We start from the raw sequence: 23,408 nt of genomic DNA on the forward strand, positions 1-23,408 counted from the left end.
TCTGGACAGTTCTTGTGAGCTCGAGCTATAAGGAAGCTCCTTAAATGACGTAAGTAGGTTGCTGAGATTGGGGAGGGAAAAAATGTATCTCACTTTAGGGTATTCTTGAGTGGGTTTGAAAAAAATTGAAAGAATATAGAAAAGTGTTTTATTTGTGAGGCCCAACAATAGAATTTCCTTAATTCAAAATGAATCTCTGTCACTGTGTTAGTTTCCCTCTGCTATCTAGTGATAGCCACTGTGCACGGGGTGGAAGTGCTCCAGACAGACAGACTGCAGGAATCGGTTCAGCAAGGCTGGGGATGGGGCCAGGTGCAAACCCCAAATTACATTTGGTCACTTACATCTGATTTCTTCCCCTTTCACCAATAGATGTCCCTGTAGCAAATGAAAGGATTTTGAAAGGAGTCCAGGGGTGTAATTAAGTGAGACAATACAGATGCCAGAATTTAAACACTGCCAGTTTTATGTAATTTAATTAATACTGTGGAGAGGGGAAAAATGCTTGCCTGTGCAGTATTTCGTGAATAAAGAGCTGCTGACGAAAGGGCATCATTCTGACAGAAACCAGTGAAATAAAGATTTGCTCCATAGATGGCTCTATTTGATTAGAAAGAACCACCAAATCCAGAGTCCTGTTTATTATTTTATGTCTGACATTTTACAAGTCTGGGTAATGTAATTATCTGTGGAAACTCCAACAGCATGCCAGTTGTCCTTTACAGGTGTACCTGTCTTTGCGGACAACCTTTTTAGGCATCCATTACTTACAGCACCTGCTTCCCTTGTCGGCTCACTACACTTGCAGGGAAGCCAGCCTCACAGATGGGAATGGAAGGAGGAAAATTTGAAATGAAAGCATGATGGGCTCACACCTGTAATCCCAGCACTTTAGGAGGCCGAGGCGGGTGGATCACCTGAGGTCGATACCAGCCTGGCCAATATGGAGAAACCCTGTCTGTACTAAAAATACAAAAATCAGTTGGGCATGGTGGCGGGCACTACCTACTCTGGAGGCTGAGACAGGGAAATCATTTGAACCCGGGAGGTGCAGATTGCAGTAAACAGAGATCTCACCACTGCACTCCAGCCTGGGCAACAGACAGGGAGAGACTCCGTCAAAAAAAAGGAAAAAGAAAAAGGAAGGAAGGAAGGAAGGAAGGAAGGAAGGAAGGAAGGAAGGAAGGAAGGAAGGAAGGAAGGAAGGAAGGAAAGAAGGAAGGCAGGCAGACGATGTTCTTGCTTAAAAATACAAATATGCTGGTATTATTACATCAGCTTTTATTTACCTTTTTTTCAGCCAAGACATTTTGATAAATACATATTTCATCTTCCTCAGGGAAGTAGTGGATAATGCTTTAGATGTAGACTCAAAATCAATTTTGGTAATGACTGTGGGTATAGCTCACAGCTCCCCAGATGGAAATCAGGGCACATGAAAAGAGAAAGAAGGTCTGTGATCAGCCAAACACTCAAACAAGACCCTGATGTCTCAGGTGGTTCCTCATTGACAGCTTATGGATGTGAATGAGGGAAAACTATTTGAAATTTCAGAGAGTTTGGGGTTTTGAATTTGTCTTTATTTAACATGTTCCTTTTCTCTCTTTGTACATCATAGTTCTTTTCAGAGCTTTCATCCACAGCACGTAGTAAACACTGTGTTCGGTAAATGAAAATGAGGGAGAAATGGAAGGATTCGATGCCAAAGATCTAGCAGGGCTACCATGCCCACTGAGACATGAACCATGTTTCTTCACTCTGTACTCACTGTCCTAAGATGGTTTCTGATTGATCATCTGTGCATTTTCATCAAATATGACCAGGTCTAAATGGTATAGTCAGACTCACAGTTTCAGTTATAATACAGATTCAACATAACCAAGATAAAATATTAGGGAACTTGATCCATTTTTGAGAATTCAATAAGATGTATGCCATATAATTCAAGTTTAATCACATGAAAACACACTCCTTCTGTTTTAATTAAACACATATACACAGTACACTGGGATAGTGCTCAATGTACCTGAAGTTTCAGGAAATTTAATCTCTGGAGAGGTCCACGGCCAAGGCATGAGCCAAGCCTACTGGAGGCGGTCTCGTCTGAGAAGTTGTTTGGTTTACCCATTGTTAAGATTGTTAAGTAACGAACTGCCCCCAAAAGTCTGTGGCTTTTATTTGTTCACAATTTTTTGCATCATAAGTTTAGGCAGGGAGGGGGAGGACATTTCTTTTGCTCTTTGAGACATAGGCCACGGTCATTAAGTTATAGTTAGATGGCTTCATTTGCAAGTCTGTGACCTTGGAGGAAGAGCTGCAAAACCTATCTCTGTTTCCCACTTGGCCAAACTTGGGTTCTTGACACGTGACTGGATTCCATGAGAGCTCTCCCAAGAGGAGCACAGGTGGAAGCTGCAGATAAAGGCCTAGCCACAGAGGTGCCATCAGCATTCTTGCTGCATTCTCCTGGTCAAATCCAGGCAAAGGGCCAGGCCAGATGCAAGGGAAGGAAAATAAACCCCACCTCTCCATAGGAGAAGCAGCAAGAATTTGTAGTCATCTGTAATCTACCAGAATCTATCCTTTGACCATAAAATATTATATTCTCTGACGTGCAAACTACACTTACTTTCTACCAAGATTCCATAACTCTCATCTCATTATGGTGTCAGGGTCTAATGCAAAGACTAGGATCTCACGATCTAAGTTGGACACAGGTAGACCCATGAATTAAAAAGACAAGCCAACTGCCTTCCACACACACAGTATCTGCAGCAGACACTACAAACCCGCAGGGGGAAAGGGGAAGCATGTAGCGATTGGAACGCAGCCATGCCTGCCCTGCAATTCCTCCTGCTCACTGAAGAAACCCTAGATCTCCCCGCTGGGAGCAGCTCTCCTCCACACGTGGCTTCTCCCTTCAAGCTTTTGGTTCTACCCTCTGAATCACCTTTCCTTTTCTATAAGAAATAGTCTATGCTTTCAACTAGGTAGTTTTCTGACAGCCCTCAGGACATTGGGGGAAAGGAGACTTCTTTCCGTGTTGCACTGTCTTGATCTTTTTCAGGCTAAACTGATTCAGCTTCTTAAACAACTCTGTGGGATTTCAGGATATAAAATTATCATCCAACCCACCAGACAAAAGTTCTGCCTACGTATCTCTGTGCTACGGGCCTTCTCTCTGCTTTAGCTATAAATCAGAGTTCCATGGGCAAATGCTCTTAGGAATCTTAGGAGAAACTTGTCTAGCTCAGGAGGAACAAGCACCTTGTAACACATTCTCTGATCTTAACAAAGGGTTTTGTATCCATGTCCTTGACTCGACCTGAAACCTGAAGCCATGTGGTCCTGGCGGCATGCGTCTTTGATTTTTGTCTGAGCCACCTCTTACTTTCAGAACCTTCTGCCCACTGGACAGGCTAGAAATGAGAAATAGTTGTATTTTCTAACCCAGCAAAATCTAAGTTGGAATACTTTCTTTAAATCCTACCTAAAAATCCATTTCTTTTTAAATCAGTCTTTCTCCACACTTTATTATCAAGAACTCAAAGAAGCCTGCTGGCACTTAGAACATTCTGCCTGGGAATTTCCTTAGCCAAATTCACAAGTTCATTAGGTCCATGTTGTATCTTCTATGTTTCTGCTAGTATTAGTTTTGCCAAATGTTCTTCAACTACAGAATGCAGGTCACCATTTTCCCAGGCTTGAATGGCAATTTTCTTACCACCTTCCCGGTCTGCAATAAATTTTCTTGCTATTTTTTAAGTTTCTGTCCAGCAAAGCCAACACCATCTGCTTTGGGTTTGTTATTGAAGCATCCCACTTCTTTTTTTATTTTTTTAAAAATATTTTGAGACAAAGTCTTGCCCTGTCACCCAGGCTGGAGTACAATGGTGCAGTTTTTGCTCACTGCCTCCCACTTCTGATACCAAATTCTGTTTCACTTTTTCTATTGCTACTAACAAAGCACCTCAGAACATCGTGGCTTAAATTATTCATGATAGTTCTTCATGTGGCCAGGAAGTTCTCCCACTTTATGTGGTGTTATAGGAAGTGCTGGGATGACTGGAGGGTTCAGAATATTCTCACTGTCATGGCTGGCAATTTGTACTGATCCCTGGCTTGGGTTCAGACTGCTGTGGACTGGGGCTTCTCCAGGTGGCAGTTTGAGCTTTGTCCTGACATGGAGGTTGGGTCCCAATAATGGACATTCCTTGAGGTGAATGCAGAAGCTACAGCTCTTGTGAGGCTCATCCTCAGAAGCCACACAGAGTCATTCCCATCACATTCTGTTGATTAGAACAGGTCAAGAGTAACCGAAAGCAAAGGGAGATGAAATAGTTTCCCTCTTACTGTGGAAAAGACCAAGTGACATTGCAAAAATGTATGTTGGATGGAAGATGTGGTGTAATCATCTTTGGAAAGAGCTAGGGATGAGGTGATTGAAATGCAGATGTTATAATACATAGTATTATAACATAGTATTATATGTATTGTAATACTATGTATTATTATGGGATGAGGTGAATGGATTCTGTATGTGAGAAGAACGTGAATCTGGGGGGATCAGCAGCCACAGTATTATGGGTTGAATTGCATCTGCCCCAAATTCACGTGTTGAAGTTTTAACTCCTCATACTTCAGAATGTGACCTTATTTGGAAACAAGGTCATTGAAGATATAATTAATTAAGATGAGGTCCTACTGGTGTAGGATCAGTCTCTAATCTAATACTGTTGTCCTTATGGAAAAGGGAAATGTGGACACAAGTCTCTGGACGCAGGGAGAACATGATGTGATGATGGAGGCATAGATCAGGGTGAGGCAGTAGAAGCCCAGATACTTCAAAGATCACCAGCAAGCCTCAGGGAGCTGTGAAGAGGCCTGGGACAGATTCTCCCACACAGCCCGGGGAGGAGCCAGCCCAGCGGACATCTGACCTCAGACTTCAGAACAGTGAGAGAATAGCTTTCTGTTGTTTCCACCTCCCAGTTTGTGGGACTTTTTCACAGCAGCCTCAGGAAACTGATACAGTCAGCTATAGGCCTTGTTTTGAACCTCTATCCAGGTAGAATAGAAAAAAAAAAAATTAGCCAGAGTCTTTGGAATTCTTCAAGGATTCCAGTTAATCAAAGTGGCTAGAATTTTCACCCAAAAAAAACACTCAAATATTTTCTTTTCTGAGGCAGTTTCTGCCACCTTTTATTCCAAAATCATATGTGGTATTCTCATCAAGAATAATCAGGAATCTGGCACACGTGTGTGACTCTGTGTGTGTGTATGTGTGTGTGTGGTAGTTTTTAAAAGACCACAAAGTGTAGCCATTCTCAATCTCCTACATTAGAGAGGCTTTTTCATTGACACTACTGCTGGTTCTGATTTAACGCTGCTGTGTGTGACAAGTGCTAAGGCCTCAACTACCTCTCCTTTAGAGAAAACTCCTCCAGAAAGCCAGGATCGGCCAAGTGGGTGCATTCACACTCACAGCTTCACATGCACAGGTAACTGGTGGCCACTGTTATTTTTGGAAATAACAGGAATTTTTGTACTGTCTTATTCTGGTTTCCCAAGTAGCTGTTTTGCTAGTTTACCAAAAAGTGCTGCTGTTATCTCATGCCCATGCAGTATGCTAAAACTCCAGTATAGATGTTGGAATATGTATGAGGAAATGACGAAGATTGATCTGTCCATGGAGGACTGAAATGTGAGCATCTGCTGTAATGGCACTAAAAGGAATTAGACTCATCAACTATAGTGATTCATAATGATAGCTGTGTTTGCTCTTAGAATATTAAGGGAATCAACCATCCACTTAATTGCCAAAAGGACTTTTTTTCTTTTTTACCCTACAACATTGCTCTCTCTCATTCTCTCAATATGTAGATTTCTATGTAGATATAGCCCAAAATGCTATTACTGGCTCAAGCATAAATGGAGCAAAGAAAAATTAACATGAGCTAATATCTTTGATTAATGCTAGTTTCTATGTCTGAACTTAGGAGCATAAATATCCCTTTAAAAGTAATGCTGTCTTCAAATAAGATCAAATCAAATTACAAGGCACTTTGTTAATGAAAAGTATCGATCTATATAGCATTTGGTCCAAACCATTGCCAATTTTCAATTTATGTGATACCCCTCTTAGCAATGAGCCTTTCTTCCTTGAATATACAGAGGTCCTTCTCTTTCTCCTTCACTAGCTTCTCACTCCCCTCTTCCTTTCAAGCTTCAGGCCTCAGTTATTTTCTCATTACATTCCCTTGTTTGGCAATCCTATTTATTTCTACAATGCTAGCAGTCACTTTTTGGCCAATGACTCCCAAATCTTAATAAGGTGCTACCACTCTTTCCAATGTACTTACCCAAGTAAACCTATCTTTTCCAACCTGATGGGTTTTTTGCTCTCTACTTTTTCATTCACACAGTTTTAAGCCTCTACTCAAGCCTTCCAAATCTTACCACCCTTAGAAATCATGCTGAAGATCCAGGTCACAGTTCCTAACTCCTTTCTGGTTCATGATATGCTTTTTCCTCCTCTTGTACACCAGAATGCATCAGCTACTCATGTGAATATTGGCCCTGCTACACCTCAGGAAGTAGAATTCGATGACTGAACATGACATTTTCAGAGAGCACAGGAGGTGAGGTAAGTTAAGTAAGGGAGTTGGAAGGAAAGTAAACATGGGCCAGCCAGGATGACCCAATCAATTGTAGCAACTATTAGGTGACAAGTATCTCTGGAAGATCAGACATCCTGCCTTAGAATTAGCTTCACCATTGAATTAGACCACCATGTGGCACCTCATATGTTTTATTGAGAATTTCTATTTAGATCTAGTGATCTTACTTAGCTTTAGCCTGTTTGTATTTTGTCTCCCCAGTGAGATCATAACTCTCAAAAGGTTTAATGAAAGTTTTCCAATACTCCTGAGAGGGTATAGATCTACTGGTCAGTAAAGTAATACAGATTCACCCAGAAGATATTCCATTTCAGCAGTGGCTACTTTGATTAATTTCATCAACCACCAGACCTAGTAATTTTGAGGTGCCATCATAACTGGAGTGAAAATATTCCATTAAACTAAGTGAGTAATAGTGGCAAGCAAAAAAAGTGAAATGGAAAAGCTATCATTTGTGGCTATTTGAACCCACTAGTTAAATGAGTGTGCTGAAATCATGGACTTCTTTATCATCATAACAGATAAGAACGTCTAGAACTAGCTCAGAATCTCCGTTGATGGCACTGCCATAAAGACTATTCCTTGGCAACATGTGACAAAGATACTGGTTTAACTTTACTTCTGGAGTAGAACACAATTTCGTAGAAAGCCCCCTTCAAAAACTATAATTTTTATTTAAAAATAAAATATAAAGTTATCTTCCTGGACAAGTAGTAATGTCCTTGTGTGTTAGGGCAGCCGATGTCCAGGAACAAACAAACAAAAATGTTAATCAACTTACAACAAAGATATAGTACCTTTGAAAGACCTTAGATGGAAATTAACTGTAGTAGGCTATAGCTCCCGTTTCTGTCTGAGAGGAAAGTAGGTCTTTGAAAAACAGACAAGAATGTGCATTACAACTTTTGTACATATTTGTTTTTTCCTCCCCACAGATATATATGGTTTGGTTAATTGAACAAAATAAGTTGTATTATGTGGTCAACATAATCATAGTCCACTATAAACTAAACCTGGTTTATAGTTTACAACTATTTAAACTATAAACTAGTTTATAGTTTACATGGATGAATAATAAGAAACAGAGAATCAGAAAGTGAAAATGACTAACAACAAAGCTTTTCCAAGAGAATAGGGAAATAGGAATGGAGGGAGGTGGTCATCAAACGAAAGCCACTGAGATTTCCAAACCTGAAAGCTACCCTGCTTCTGTTTCTACACCAGTGGACTTCTAGAATATTGGAAGAAATGGGTAGGTTTGGGGGCCCAAGGATCGATGTCAATAACACCTTACTCAACATAGACATTGTGCTCAGCAGTCAGGAATATTGAGGTAGTTTCTCACGTTTGTAACTCGAGAAGATGTGTGATTGTTGAATAATTATACAATGAATATATATATCACTTGGCTACATGTTCCCTGTATCTTTCTTAAACAGTCTGCTAGGCTGGAATTCCCACTGCAATGATGAATGATGATTGTTACTATGACTGGGCTGAGGCCATGCTGCACCCTGGAACGATCTCTTATGGTTTCAGAGGCTTGCCGAATATCAGGTGCCGGTGAGCAGGTAAATCTCACAGACATATGGCCCATTTGTCACCTGAGGCAGAGGGACTGGATCTCCTTTTTAACTCTCATAAAGCATGTTTTGGGACCTAGACATTTTTGATGCATAAATCTTGGGCACTGAAAGTTCAATTTTGTTCTCTTGACTCTGCAGTTATTTCAGGCCATATGCCACTGCTGCTATTTCCAGGATGACAAATGAAGGGAGTGAGGATGATGGGGAGGAGAGGGTAGCCAGTGAGTTCACACATAGGAAACAATGGTATTTTTACATTAAATGTTTGTCATGCTCTCATGTCAGGGATAAATCACTCTAACAACCAAGGAACAGAAACCACTGCCCAAAGACAGAACCCGCAAGATCAGTGAGTTATGAAGTCATCACTAGAAATGATCAAGGCTGAAATTCTTTTCACAGTACTCAGTATCTTCTGCAGTTGTTATTGTTGTTCCACCTGTGCTGGAAAATCTTCAAAAATAAGGAATGTGCGGGGTTCACTTCATCCCCACTTAAGACACCACTCTGCCTTCTCAAAACATTTTTATTTTGTTGAAACAAAATCTTCCCCTTTCCAACTTTCATTTCTCCATAAAATAGGAATAAATTCTTAATAAAAATTTGAAATATTCCTGAAAAAATAAACTTTGGTGATAAGAAAAGAAAAATGGATAACTAAAGTACACAGAACTCAAAAGGATTTTTTTAAACTTGGAATCTCATTAATGATGGACATGGACATCACCTCATAAAGATCTAGAGCTTTTTTCAACAGATCATTGCAGAAATGGAACAGGGGGAAGCATCTCACCTAAGTATGGTTTATGGGAGATTTAAGTGTGCAAGCTCCTTAGCTGTACCCACAAATTTAGAAATAGAAGGTGAGGTGATTCTGGCTCTCTCCTATGCAGAGTTCATTAGCAAGCCCCTGCCAGAATTAACTTTCCTTGGCTTCCTTGTTAGACTAACATTGTTTCAAACCTTGAAGTTAACCTGAAAAATTGGTTTTCAATCCAACTTGTTTTTAAAATGTCATCTTTTCTCCCTCATCTTGGCTACCAACCCTTCCTTCAATGGCTCCCACTTCAGAGGGGTAAAAAAAAGTTTCAAAAAATGCATACTCAAAGGTCCCACCACAAATACAAATTCCCACCCCCCGACCAAACAAAACAAGAAGAGAAGAAAGACAAGAAGTGAAACCCAGTGGATTTATTTTATTCCAGGTGCCTGGTTTTCATGAGTCTGGCCATGACGGTCAAGTCTTGTTCTGTTTGGCAGAACATAAGCCACTGGATATATGCCATATATGTGCTCACTTGCAGAACTCAGGAGGGCAGGACAGAGATGAACTCCTCTTGCCTCCTTTTAAGAACACCCCATGCTTAATGACTCAACCCTCTTAATGCATCTTAAAAAGCATCATCTGTAGGCTTACAATTTAAAAGGTGGGAAATACAGACCTGTGAATAAGCTGGATTACTATAAGCTGGTACTCACCATGTGATCCCTGGGCCAGCAGTTTCAGGCCACCTGTGACCTCGTGAGAAGTGCAGACCCTCAGAAGGCCCCTAGACCTCCTACCTCACCACTTACAGGGTAGAGCCCAGCAATTTGTGTTTTGGCTGCACTCCAGGAGATTCTGATGTTCCCGCAAGCCGGAGAACCACTGCTCTGGGCCACAGGGAAATTGCAAAAAGCCTTTTCAAGTGGAGTCTAGACTGCTCTTTCCCCAAAAGACAGGAGTTACACAACTCACAGAAGCACAGGATTTCCCAAAGGAGGAGGCTGGAATTAAAAGTTGGAAACCTCACTGCAAATTGCCAAACTTTAAATTTAAATTCTGAGTCTTAATTTTTTTATGATAACAAAGCTTGCTGCCGTGGGAATAATAGGATGTAGTTAACTGCCCTCAGTGGCAATATTTCATCTAGGCTTGATGGGGCAATTTGAAAATATCATTAAAGAGACAAGTTGTACAATAGAGCATGGCAGAAGTGTGATTATCTTAGGAGATTAAACTCCCAAACATCATGTGGCTTCTAAATGTGTGTCTCCTATCAATTTAAAACTCATGGCTAATAGCTGAGTTTCCTAACTACCATTTCAGATACATAGGCACCTGCGTCTCCACACATACTTTCTAAAGAGTTTTGAAAGTATCGAAAAGTCTTGAATATTTTATCTTTCAAAATGAAGATCTTTTTTTTTTTTACTAATTTTGACACATACTATTAGGAGGAGGAGGAGAAGGAGGAAGAGAAGGAGGAGGAGGCAGAAGAGGAAAGAAAAGAAAGAAGCAGTCTAGAAACATAAAAGAGTACAAGGAAGGTAAAATTCACCTGAGTTTCCATAATTCAGAGAAAAGCATTATTTCTTGTCATTCATATCTTCCAGAGAGAGAGCTAGTGTATGAGTCGTTTTGCACACTGCTGATAAAGACATACCCTAGACTGGGTAATTTACAGAAGAAAGAGGTTTATTGGACTTGCAGTTCCATATGGCTGGGGAGGCCTCACATTCACAGTGGAGGGTGAAAGGCACATCTCACATGACAGCAGACAAGAGAAGAGAACTTGTGCAGGGAAACATGCCTTTTTAAAACCATCAGATCTCAAGAGATTTACTCACTAACACAAGAACTGTGCAGGAAAGACCCGCCCCCATAATCCAATCACTTCCCACTGGGTTCCTCCCACGACATGTGGGAATTGTGGAAGTTACAATTCAAGATGAGATTTGGGTGGGGACAGAGCCAAACCATATTATTCCACTCCCGGCCCCTCCAAAATCTCATGTCCTCATGTTTCAGAACCAATCATGCCTTCCCAATAGTCCCCCAAAGGTCTTAACTCATTTCAGCATTAACTCAAAAGTCCACAATCCAATGTCTCACCTGAAACAAGGCAAATCCCTTCTGCATTGCTTCACATTGTCTGGCTGCAAATTTTCCAAACTTTTATGCCCTGCTTCCTTTATAAAACTGAATGCTTTTAACAACACCCAAGTCACATCTCGAATACTTTGCTGCTTAGAAATTTCTTCTGCCAGACACCCTAAAGCAAATTAGTTACTTCCTAGATACAATGAGGGTACAGGCATTGGGTAGATACAGCCATTCCAAATGGGAGAAATTGGCCAAAACAAAGGGTCTACAGGCCCCATGCAAGTCTGAAATTCAGCAGGGCAGTCAAATCTTAAAGCTCCAAAATGATCTCCTTTGACTCCATGTCTCACATTCAGGTTATGCTGATGCAAGAAGTGGGTTCCCATAGTCTTGGGCAGCTCCACCCCTGTGGCTTTGCAGGGTATAGCCCACCTCCTGGCTGCTTTCACGGGCTGGCATTGAGTATCTGCAGCTTTTCTAGGCACATGGTGCAAGCTGTCAGTGGATCTACCGTTCTGGGGTCTGGAGGACAGTAGTCCTCTTCTCACAGCTCCACTAGGCAGTGCCCCAGAAGGGAGTTCTACTCCAACCCCACATTTTCCTTCCACACTGCCCTAGTGGAGGTTCTCCATAACAGCCCTACCCCTGCAGCAAACTTCTACAAGGATATCCAGGCATTTCAATACATCCTCTGAAATCCAGGTGGAGGTTCCTAAACTTCAATTCTTGACTTCTGTGCACTCACAGGCTCAACACCACATGATAGCCTCTAAGGCTTGAGGCTTACCCCCTCTGAACCCACAGTCTGAGCTCTTTGTTGGCCACTTTCAGCCATGGCTAGAGCAGCTGGGACACAGGGCACCAAATCCATAGACTGCACACAGCACAGGAACCCTGGGCCTGACCCATGAAACCATTTTTTCCTCCCAGGCTTTGGGGCCTGTGATGGGAGGGGCTGCCATGAAGACCTCTGACATGTCCAGGAGACATTTTCCCCATTGTCTTGGGGATTAACATGCAGCTTCTTGTTACTTATGCAAATTTCTGCAGCTGGCTTGAATTTCTACTGAGAAAATGGATTTTTCTTTTCTATCACATTGTCTGGCTGCAAATTTTCCAAAATTTTATTCTCTGCTTCCTTTATAAAACAAAATGCTTTTAACAACACCCAAGTCACATCTTGAATGCTTTGCTGCTTAGAAATTTCTTCCGCCAGATACCCTAAATCAAATAATCTCTCTCAAGTTCAAAGTTCCACAAATCTCTAGGGTAAGAGCAAAATGCCACCTATCTCTTTGCTTAAACATAACAAGAGTCACCTTTGCTCCAGTTCCCAACAAGTTCCCCATCTCCATCTGAGACCACCTCAGCCTGGACCTTATTGTTCATATCACTATCAGCATTTTTGTCAAAGCCATTCAGCAAGTCTCTAAGAAGTTCCAAATTTTCCCATATCTTCCTGTCTTCTTCTAATTCCTCCAAACTGTTCCAGCCTCTGCCTGTTACCCAGCTCCAAAGTCACTTCCACATTTTCAGGTATCTTTTCAGCAATAACCCACTCTCCTGGTACCAATTTACTGTATTAGTCCATTTTCACGCTGCTGATATGGACATACCTGAGACTGGGCAATTTACAAAAGAAACGTTTATTGGACATACAGTTTCACATGGCTGGAGAGGCCTCACAATCAAGGTGGAAGGTGAAAGGCACGTCTCACGTGGTGGCAGAGAGGGGAACAGAGTTTGTGCAAGGAAATTCTCCTTTTAAAAACCATCAGATCTCATGAAACTTATTCACTATCATGAGAATATTGCAGGAAAGACCCGCCCACATAATTCAATCACCTCCCACTGGGCTCCTCCCACAACACATGGGAATTGTAGGAGTTACAATTCAAGGTGAGATTTGGGTGGGGACATAGTCAAACCATATCAGCTAGATAAATAGATTAGGGGTGCATGAGTAACACAACAAGTGGACAAAATTAATCATTCTATACGTGCTGTTCTTTAGCTTGGTTTTTCTTTTCAATACATGCCAAAGACATCATTTAATAACTGTATATGTGCATCATCATTTTTAATTGTTACACAGTGTTTCACTGGTATATATGGCATACATGCAATGATTTATGTAATAAGTTTTGTTTCGCTATCGTAAACAATGCTGTACAACTATGCCCAGGGACTTTGGCATACCTATACACCATTCTTGGGAAATGACACTAGAAATTGGACTTGTAGGCCAAATGACATGATACTTTAACATTTTGATACATATTTCCAAACCACTCTTCAGAAAGATGGTACCTGCATCTGCTCCCTCCAATAGTGCAAGAGCATGCATGTTTCTCTGAAACCTCCGTTTCACTGGGCTCTGACAATGTTCTGAATTTTTGCCAATTGAATGAGCAAAATAATCCATTCTTAAAATGACTTCTAGCAAGGGCATCTTTTTTCAACCGTTTGTGGGACATTTCTAGTTTCCTCTTGTGTTCAGACATTCATTACTTAGTTATCAACTTGCAAAAATTCTTTATTAGGGCTATGATTCTTTGTAATACATATTCATAATATTATTATATTAGTTGTTTTTCAGTTGAGTTTGTTTATGGGATATTTTCTATTCTAAAAAATAAAGTATTTATACATTTTACATATCAATGTTATTTTTACTTTATGCTTTCAGACTTCTGTTATTTTTTGAAAGAAAATCTTTGGTCACTTGTGATTTAATTTTGTCATAGTGAGTATGATAGGTTTCTAGCTTTAAAAAATAAAATGTGACCAGCTGCACCAATATCATTTAATACATAATCTATCTTTTTTCATCAGTTGAAATAGTATGTTTGTTCCCAGCCTCTTTATCTACATTGATAGATTAGTGGAATCATGGCTAGAAATTAGCCAATCAGTTCATGTGGGAATCACACTATTTAAAGTACTAGATATATTTTAAATACCACATATGTTTTATATAGCTACAGATTATATTTTGTATATACCCAGGTTCCCACTCAGTAATCATTACTCTTCTTTTTTGAAACAGCCTGGTTATTTTTGTTTTTTGTTTTTTTTTTTTTTTTCAGGCAAAGTTGAGAATTGCTTCATCAAATTAAAAGAAATGTCAATGGGGATATGGATTTGGATTATATTGACTGTTCTGCAGTAGAATGTAGTTGTCGTTATCAGAAAGACCTTATGTAATTTTGTTTCAAAATATTCCCAGATTCTCAAGGTTATTTTTAATTGAATTATAAATGGGAAATTTTCTTCCATAATGTTCTATAGCTGGTTATGTATATGCGTACAGGAAAGATGCTGACTTTAATATTAACTTTCTAACTCCTCATCTTCCTGAAATCTCTTACTTTTTCTGGCAGTTTGTGAGTTAATTTCTTATTTTCCAGCTGTACAATCATATAATCTACTACCACAGAAAAAAGAATCCCACATCATTCTTTATCTATACTTAATTTCACCTTGTATCTCTTTGTTCCTGGCTTTAAGGGGATGCTACTAGAGCTGACCATTATGCTTATGGTGGCTTTCAATTCAGCTTGCGATTGTATCGCATGCTATCATTGATTTCTTCTTTTATAATTTTGAAAAGTAATATATATATATTAAAACGTAGGCTAGACACAGAATTTTATCAAATGCAATGTTAGCACTTATTAGAAGAAGCACAAGGCTTTTAAGGTTAATTTTATTAGTTGAATCTTTAGTGGCAAAATACCCTTTCTTTCTTGGAATAACTCAGTGATCATCCATTTACTGTCAACTTATTTTTAAAATATTTAATTAGGAATTTTAACTTCAATATTCACATATAAAACTGTCCATAGTTTTCTTCTGGATGCTAGTTTCTTTCTTTCTTTTTTTTTGTTTTTTGTTTTTTGTTTTTGTTTTTGTTTTTCTGCTTTGTCGCCCAGGCTGGAGTGCAGTGGCGCGATCTCGGCTCACTACAAGCTCCGCCTCCCCGGTACACGCCATTCTCCTGCCTCAGCTTCCCAAGTAGCTGGGACTGCAGGCGCCCTTCACCAAGCCCCGCTAATTTTTTGTATTTTCAGTAGAGACGGGGTTTCACCGTGTTAGGCAGGATGGTCTCCATCTCCTGACCTCGTGATCCACCCGCCTCGGCCTCTCAAAGTGCTGGAATTACAGGCGTGAGCCACCGCACCGCACCAGATGCTGGTTTCTAAAAGGTGTGGGATTTGATTTTCTGTTGAATTTATAAAAAATAAATGAGATATCTTCTCTCTGAGAAATATATAGAGGAGATATTTCTTACTTAAAGACTTGAAACAATTCACCTATGAAACCATCTGGGCTTGGCACATTTCTGGAATGTTGGCTCCTTGACAACGTTTTAAATTTTTTTGATGCTATTTGGCTTGAGCTGTCTATTTCTTCTTAAGTCAATTTTGACAATTTATATTTTCTTATTTTTTTATGTATCATCCAGATTTTAGTTTAGAATTGTACAGAGATTTTTTTTCTCAATTAGTGGTTCTTTCTGTTCCTTTATCATTTATTGTATCTTGTTTTGTTCGTTGTTTCTCCTAAAGAACCAGATTGTGTATGTGTGTACCCATTTTGCTATCTTTATACCTTTTAACTAATTGGTTTCTCTTTCTATTATTATAAATAACTTATTTTCTGCTAAGGTGCCCTGAGTACAGCTGTGAGTATATTTTATACCTTATATATTTATCTTTCTCATTATAATTATCTTCTACACAATCTATTTTACAGTTGTATTCCTTTTTCTACCCTGTTTGTTTTCTAATTTTGTTTTGCTTTTTCTTAGGAGAGAATTTTGACCTGCTCAGAGTTGAGGACATCTTAATTGTTTCTTCTTCTGGTATGCATTCACAGATGTATCGCACTGTGGTCTGGACAACACATCTGGTTCAGGCAACAAGAAAACCTACATTTCCTCCTCTTCTAGAAACAGCATTCTGGTTTTCTCCAGGACCAAGGGTCAATCAATGTGCCTGCCCAGGAGTCACTAGCCAAGGAAGAGACACATTCGAGTCAGATAAGCTGATGCTCTGGACCAGGACTTGGAATTAGGAGTGCCGCAGGTCAAGGAAGGAAAGAGGTAGGAATTGCTTTCACCCATGACGGCAGAACCCTGGAGAGCCCACCTGCAGGCCCCTTCAGCACCCAGCTCTGACTAGAGCGCCTGGGCTTTCTAGCCTCTCCCTAGCCCGAGGCATCTTCTCATGCTGTTTCCTCTTTCTCATTCCTCCATAGTGCCTCCTTCACTCCAATTGGGCAGCTGTACCCAACGCTCCTCCCAAATTACTTATTTGTTGTTCTGCACTGGTGTGTCTTTATAACTTTACCTGTACTTTCTGTAAATTTCCAAAATACCTGAGTCAAATTATTGGAGTAGGGGGGTGGAGGAAAGAGACTACACCTATTTTCCTCTTAAATTTGTAGACATTTCTCATCCTTTTCTAAAATTTAAATTTGGTAAGAACTTTGTAGTTAGATGATGATGATGATGATGATGATATTTACATTAGTAAGTCACCTGCTTCCTTTGGTAGCTTGTGGGATTCTTTCTGTAATCTGCCAAAGCTTCACCAGAACATGTCTTGGTATTGGAAAACTTTATCACATTATTCTGGAATATGATGAATTCCTTTAACCTACAAAAGTTCACGTACCTTTGTTTCAAAAGACATTATTTTTTCTAACATATTTAAATAGTTTTTGTTTAATCACTGGATTTGTTTGTTGATTGTCAATCATCAGAAGTTTCCGTATTTAAATCTCTATTGTCGATATTCTTCTAATTATCATTCCTCATTTCTCTGCATCTGGTGTGACTTTGTCAAGAGAACCCATCCACCAATGCAGTGTTCTGCTGGTTTCACTGTTAGTCATTTCCAGTTCATTTTTAAACTCCATACCATTGTGGTTTTTCTCCATAGTTACTTAACTCAATTATATCAGGCTTTTTAAAACTATTATTTTGTTGTCATCTAATTTCTTTAAGAATCTGTTGTAGATTAATGGTCTTCCTGTTCCCTGGGAAAAGTGTTTCCTCATCATTTGCAGGGTATTTTCATTTGTTTGTTTGTTTATTTAATGTGGAATTTTTTAACCTATCCCTTCTGAATTATTTTATTATTTTATTTTATTTTATTTTAAGAGGCAGGGTCTTGTCCTGTCACCCAGGCTGGAGTACATTGTTGCCATCATAACTCGCTGCTGCCTCAAACATCTGGGCTCAAGCAATCCTCCCACCTCAGCCTCCTGAGTAGCCATGCCACCATGCCTGGCTAATTTAATTTTTTTTTTTTTTTTTTTTTAATTGTAGACATGGGATCTTGCTACGTTGCTCCGGCTGATCTTGAACTTCTGATCTCAAGTGATCTTCTTGCCTCAGCCTCCTAAAGTGCTAGGATTACAGGAGTGAGCCACGAGGCCCAGCCCTAATGTTTTGTTTGGTTTGGTTTGGTTTACTCACTTTCGTTGGGGGCAGGGGGGGTCTACCTGCTTCTACTATTTGCCTGAACTTAGTGTAAGTAAAACCCCCATGAATCCTCTGCGGCTTCTCATGAAGCCCCATTGAGGTCTTCCCCCGAGCTCTTGATTTGGAGGACTGGGTATTGATGCTGCGTATTTTCTGTCCAGCTGTGTAATTACCTGAGGGGATCTAGGCCAGGAGACAGCTGGGGCCCGAGAGGCTTTGTTTCTGTGTTTTCCCTCAGAATTTACTGAGATTCTGCTCCATAGGTCAGCTCCCAGGTGAGGGACTGGCCTTTCCCATGGAAAATCAACCCCCACATTTGAATGTGTTTCCCTGCTTTTGAGCTGTGAAGCTGGTGATGACAAAAGAAATTAGTAATGCCCCCAAACCTGTGGACATTTGGTTTTGTGAGTCAGTGTGTATTCTTTCTCTGGTCACCTTTGATCTGAGACTGCAAAGAATTATGGCAAATGTTGGCTCTCTTCCTTCGGAAGCCAAGTCAGAGAAAAAAATCTATGCTATATTTGGCTGTATTTGTTTTCTTTTTCTTCCACTGTCTCTGCTGACACCCTACACAGGGAAACTCAACAGCACAGGGTACGCCTTCCCATCCCGTGGTCTGTGTGTCTCTCCCTCCTAGTTAAGGGGTCCATAGAGTCTTCATAACCTCCTGCATTGAACCCCTGCCTGACCTCAACACTGCACCATGGTGTGTCCGGAATGCTCGCCACTCATCCAAACTGTATGCTTGCAAGTTTTCAGTTTGAGAGTGAGGAATTTTGCTTTATTCGTAGTGCCTTGCATTCATGTCTGAGGACATTATTTTTGTGGGTTGAAGAGAAGAGCCAGAGGAGTTTGCAAACATGTAATTTAGCTGACATATTTCCCAGAAGTTCTTGTCGTAATCGTTTACATTAACTCCATGTGAGCAGATTTGACTCCATAATAAGCAATTTGAATATATGCATGACCATAGTAATCACTTATCTCCAGGGGTCCTTTAGTATAAATAGATGACACCTTCTCTGAAGTCATTTTGGGAAGAACTGGAGAAAGAATTCATTTGACTGAAAATCTAAACACTTAAATAAGTAAAAGCAGAGGTTACTGGTTTTTAAATCATGCAGTCATAGGCACTATCCTCATGTTTATCAAATAATGTCTAACAATTATATTCAGATAATTGTACTTACTTCCAGCACATGGGTAGAAGATTTGAAACATGTCCTTGTGAGGATAATTGGAATTTTTCTTAATACAAGATTTAGCCTTAATTATCTACATATATTTATATGGCCCTTATTACTGCTAACAACAGAGGATCTTATCACTTCCTACCTGTGCAGAAAGATGCAGAACAAAGGCTAGAAGATTAGCACATGAATTTTTACTCTGTTCACTTCAAGGCAGAGTTACCGATTTGACAGGCGATAGAGTAGTTTATGTTTTCTGAGATCCTTTCTAATTATTATTTTGATGTATACCTGTGCTTCAAAAATGCAATGTAAGTACCTAACTGTACAAGGTATCAAAAAGATATATTTGCCTGACTTTTGGCAAATTGTTAAACAAACGCTTTCCCAAGGACCAGATCACTCTTCTAAATCATTTCTCCTAAAGCTCCCTTCAAGTGCCCCTCCCTGCCATGTATGACAAATTCAACAAAACGAGCAAGTTAATGCCTTTTTTCTATCTGTAAATGTTGAGATTGAAATAGACTGACTTAAATAGCAGCATTAATTTGGTGTGCTCTGGGAGATTAATGTAAGTGAGCCCTACTTCTCAAGGACCACAGCAATTAGGTTAAAGAGTGTTATGAGTAGAATCACCCAGGTGAGAAAGACATTCAAGAAAAGTGGCTGGCTATTACTTCCTTAGAAAAAAGAAACTACGGCCAGGCGCAGTGGCTCACGCCTATAATCCCAGCACTTTGGGAGGCTGAGGCAGGTGGATCACCTGAGGTCAGGAGTTCAAGACCAGCCTAACCAACATGGCAAAACCCCGTCTCTATTTAAAAAAAAAAAAAAAAAAATTACAAAAAACTAGCTGGGTGTGCAGGAGGCACAGGTTGCAGTGAGCCGAGATCCTGCCATTGTACTCCAGCCTGGGCAACAAGAGAAAAACTCTGTCTCAAAAAAAACAAAAAGAAACTAAGAGATACTGTTCATCCTGTTGTGGAATTCAGAGGGCAGACAAATTGGTCTATGGCCCTGCCTCTCAGTTTCCCAAATGTGGAGGAGGTAATACTTCCCTACTAGTAAATACACAACTATACATTGTATGAACCACGGAAAAAATGTTTAAGGTCTTGATTAAAGCAAAACCAGGAATTTAGTTAAACGGTGTTTTGAAATTGGTTTTGTAGCTATATCAGATGAAACCAGAAGTTATGTTTAAGAAATTCTGGGCCGGGCGCGGTGGCTCAAGCCTGTAATCCCAGCACTTTGGGAGGCCGAGGCGGGTGGATCACGAGGTCAGGAGATCGAGACCATCCTGGCTAACATGGTGAAACCCCGTCTCTACTAAAAATACAAAAAACTAGCCGGGCAAGGTGGCGGGCGCCTGTAGTCCCAGCTACTCGGAGGCTGAGGCAGAAGAATGGCGTGAACCTGGGAGGCGGAGCTTGCAGTGAGCCGAGATCGCGCCACTGCACTCCAGCCTGGGTGACACAGCGCAAGACTCCGTCTCAAAAAAAAAAAAAAAAAAAGAAATTCTGTTTAGGCCGGGTGCAGTGGCTCACGCTTGTAATCCCAGCACTTTGGGAGGCCGAGGTGGGTGGATCACCTGAGGTCAGGAGTTCGAGACCAGCCTGACCAATATGGTGAAACCCCGTCTCCACTAAAAATACAAACATTAGCCTTGCATGGTGGCGTGTGCCTGGAGTCCCAGCTACTCCAGGGGCTGAGACAGGAGAACTGATTGAACCCAGGAGGCGGAGGTTGCAGTGAGCTGAGATCGCACCGCTGCACTCCAGCCTGGGTGACAGAGTGAGACTCCTCGGTCTTGAAAGAAAGAGAGAAAGAGAGAAAGAGAGAAAGAGAGAGAGAAATAAAGAGAAATTCTGTTCAGAAGTTATTATATTACACTTAAGTGTTTATGTGTTCAGGTCTGTACTAGGCAAGATACAAACAATATAATGAATTGAAACCCAAGCAATATAATGAATGAAACTTCATATAAATATTTATTCTTTCTCTTCTGAGCCCTCCTTTGGGTTTTGGAATCTGTGGATTTCGCATGCATGGAGGATAGGGATGAACACAGAGAGGTCAGGTTACTTTCTGTTTGTGTCTGTGTGACTCAGCCCTCTCTTTTCTAGTTTCCTAAGTGGACGCAACAAGAGGAAAATCAAGATTTCAAAAACAAAACTGTAAACATATCTCCTCTGAAGAGTATTCTTGGCATAACCTAGTTTCCGCCGATGTTAACAGAGCGTTTCATAGTTTGCAAAGCTTTTTAACATAGGTATAGTCTTGTCCCATATCTATGTATGTATATAATGTCCTATGAACACAATTTGAGCTGGACGGGGTTGGTGTTCTGACTCCAACACACAGATGAGGGAACTGAAGCCAAAACCTCAGTCTGAGAAAATGGGCAGTTGGAAGGAGGGACCGCAGAGGTCCCCTGACTGCAAGTTCCTGCCTCATTCCATCAAACTTCATGGTCTTCCCTGGTTTGAACACCCACATCTATAAAAGCTTTCCAGAGGGCTTCTCAGGTCTAAGAGGAGAAAATGTAATCTATACCCTCTCTCTTTTGATCTCATCTAATACTCTCCTTTAAATACCAAGGTATTAGCAGATAAACCATGTGGAAATGGGTAAGTAGATGAATTGCTTCTTGCACTGCATTACATGAGGGATTGCAATGGATTAAAATTTCATCATTTATCTTCCCCAGCCCCCAAACCCCAGAGTTATTTTTACCATTTCATTTAAGCCAAGCGGATATGCTTACATGACTTATACTCTTTGGCTATAAAATCCATTTGCTTTGTCCATTATACTTTCAGAATGATTGATGCAGTACAAATACATAATAAAAACTAATAATTACACAGAAAAAAAAAAAATCTCCTGCCTAGTTAAGGCTAAACTTAAAGTGAAACGCAATGAACACATTTTAATAGTTTTTCTTATCATTGTTTTTTATTAACATGTTAGAATTCCCAGGGCTTTTCCAGGACAGAAGAACGACTGGATTGGCTGAGTGAGTTACACACCCAACCTTGGGTGAGGCCATCTGTGTTCATGCTGAGTGCCACATTCACTTCTCCTCTCCCATGGATTTTTACTGAATAAATAATGCCTTGGGGATACTGTCCTTACCAGAGTCCTTTCAGCAAAATGACTTCTCCGGCATTTCAGGAGGAAGTGTGGACACTGTTTCCTCTGATACCTCTGCGATAAAGACAGCATAAAGAAATCAACAGGTATCACACTGTTGGATATATATGCATAAATCTAGGTGTTTTGCAGTCATTCTCAGCCTTGAAAGTGGAGTGAGAATGGACGTCATCTCTCTTACATGCTTGCATTTAACATTTCCCAAAAATTAATGAGTCATGCAAACAGAAAATTTTTTTCTAAGGCAGAATGAAAGTGGAAGATAGGAAATGTTTTCATGCTGGCATTCTGATTTATTGTCGATGAGGAAATAATTCTGGGTAAACTCACTGTTTTCAGACAATATTGTATACAGAAAGGAATTAACCAAATATGGACTTAAAATAGGCACCCAGTGGCTCACGCCTGTAATCCCAGCACTTTGGGAGGCAGAGGCGGGCGGATCACGAGCTCAGGAGATCGAGGCCCTCCTGGCTAACATGGTGAAACCCCGTCTCTACTAAAAATACAAAAAATTAGCCGGGCGTGGTGGCGGGCGCCTGTAGTCCCAGCTACTTGGGAGGCCGAGGCAGGAGAATGGCTTGAACCCGGGAAGCGGAGCTTGCAGTGAGCCGAGATCGCGCCCCTGCACTCCAGCCTGGGCGACAGAGCCAGACTCCGTCTCAAAAAAAAAAAAAAATAGGTACCCAGAACAACTGTAAGTACCTCAGTTATGTAGACATGGGGCTCCAGCCCCATGACAGCTGGAAGCCATACAGCAGCAGGAAGTATATATAATTGAAATTTAACCTCGCCGTTTTATATGGTTTGGATTCTTGTCCCCTCCAAGTCTCATGTTGAACACGATCCCCAGGGTTGAAGGTGGGACCCAGTGGGAGGTGTTTGTGTCGTGGGGAAGGATCTCTTATGAATGGTTTGGTCCCCTCCCCGTGATTATGGGTTCATGAGAGAGCTGGTTGTTTAAAGGGCCTGGCGCCTCTCCCTCTCTTGCTCCCTCTCTTGCCATGTGATGCACTGGCTCTCCCTTCGCCCTCTGCCATGATTATAAACTTCCCAAGCCCTCATAGAAGCTGAGCAGATGGCGATGCCGTGGTTGTATAGCCTGCAGAGCTGTGAGCAAATGAACCTCTTTTCTTTATAAATGACCCAGTCTCGGGTACGCCTTTAGAGCAATGCAAAACTGACTCACACACCATTATTCTCTCCCAATATCCTTTTTGTTTTTCCTCTAAAGGTTTCCTGGCCCCTAAAACCGTCTGACTAGTAGATTTCTAGACTGGAAGAAAGCATTTCAAGCTAATTCTCTATGAAAAGTAACTCTGGAAACTCTACCTCCCTTCTGTTTCTAACACCCATTCTGTATACATGAGTACTATGGTCAGGTCCCTGTCATTCCATTTCTTTGGAGAATATCCTGAGTTTCTACAGGGAAATTTG

This window comes from Theropithecus gelada, chromosome 4, assembly GCF_003255815.1.
Source record: "Theropithecus gelada isolate Dixy chromosome 4, Tgel_1.0, whole genome shotgun sequence".
Lineage (NCBI taxonomy): Eukaryota > Metazoa > Chordata > Mammalia > Primates > Cercopithecidae > Theropithecus > Theropithecus gelada.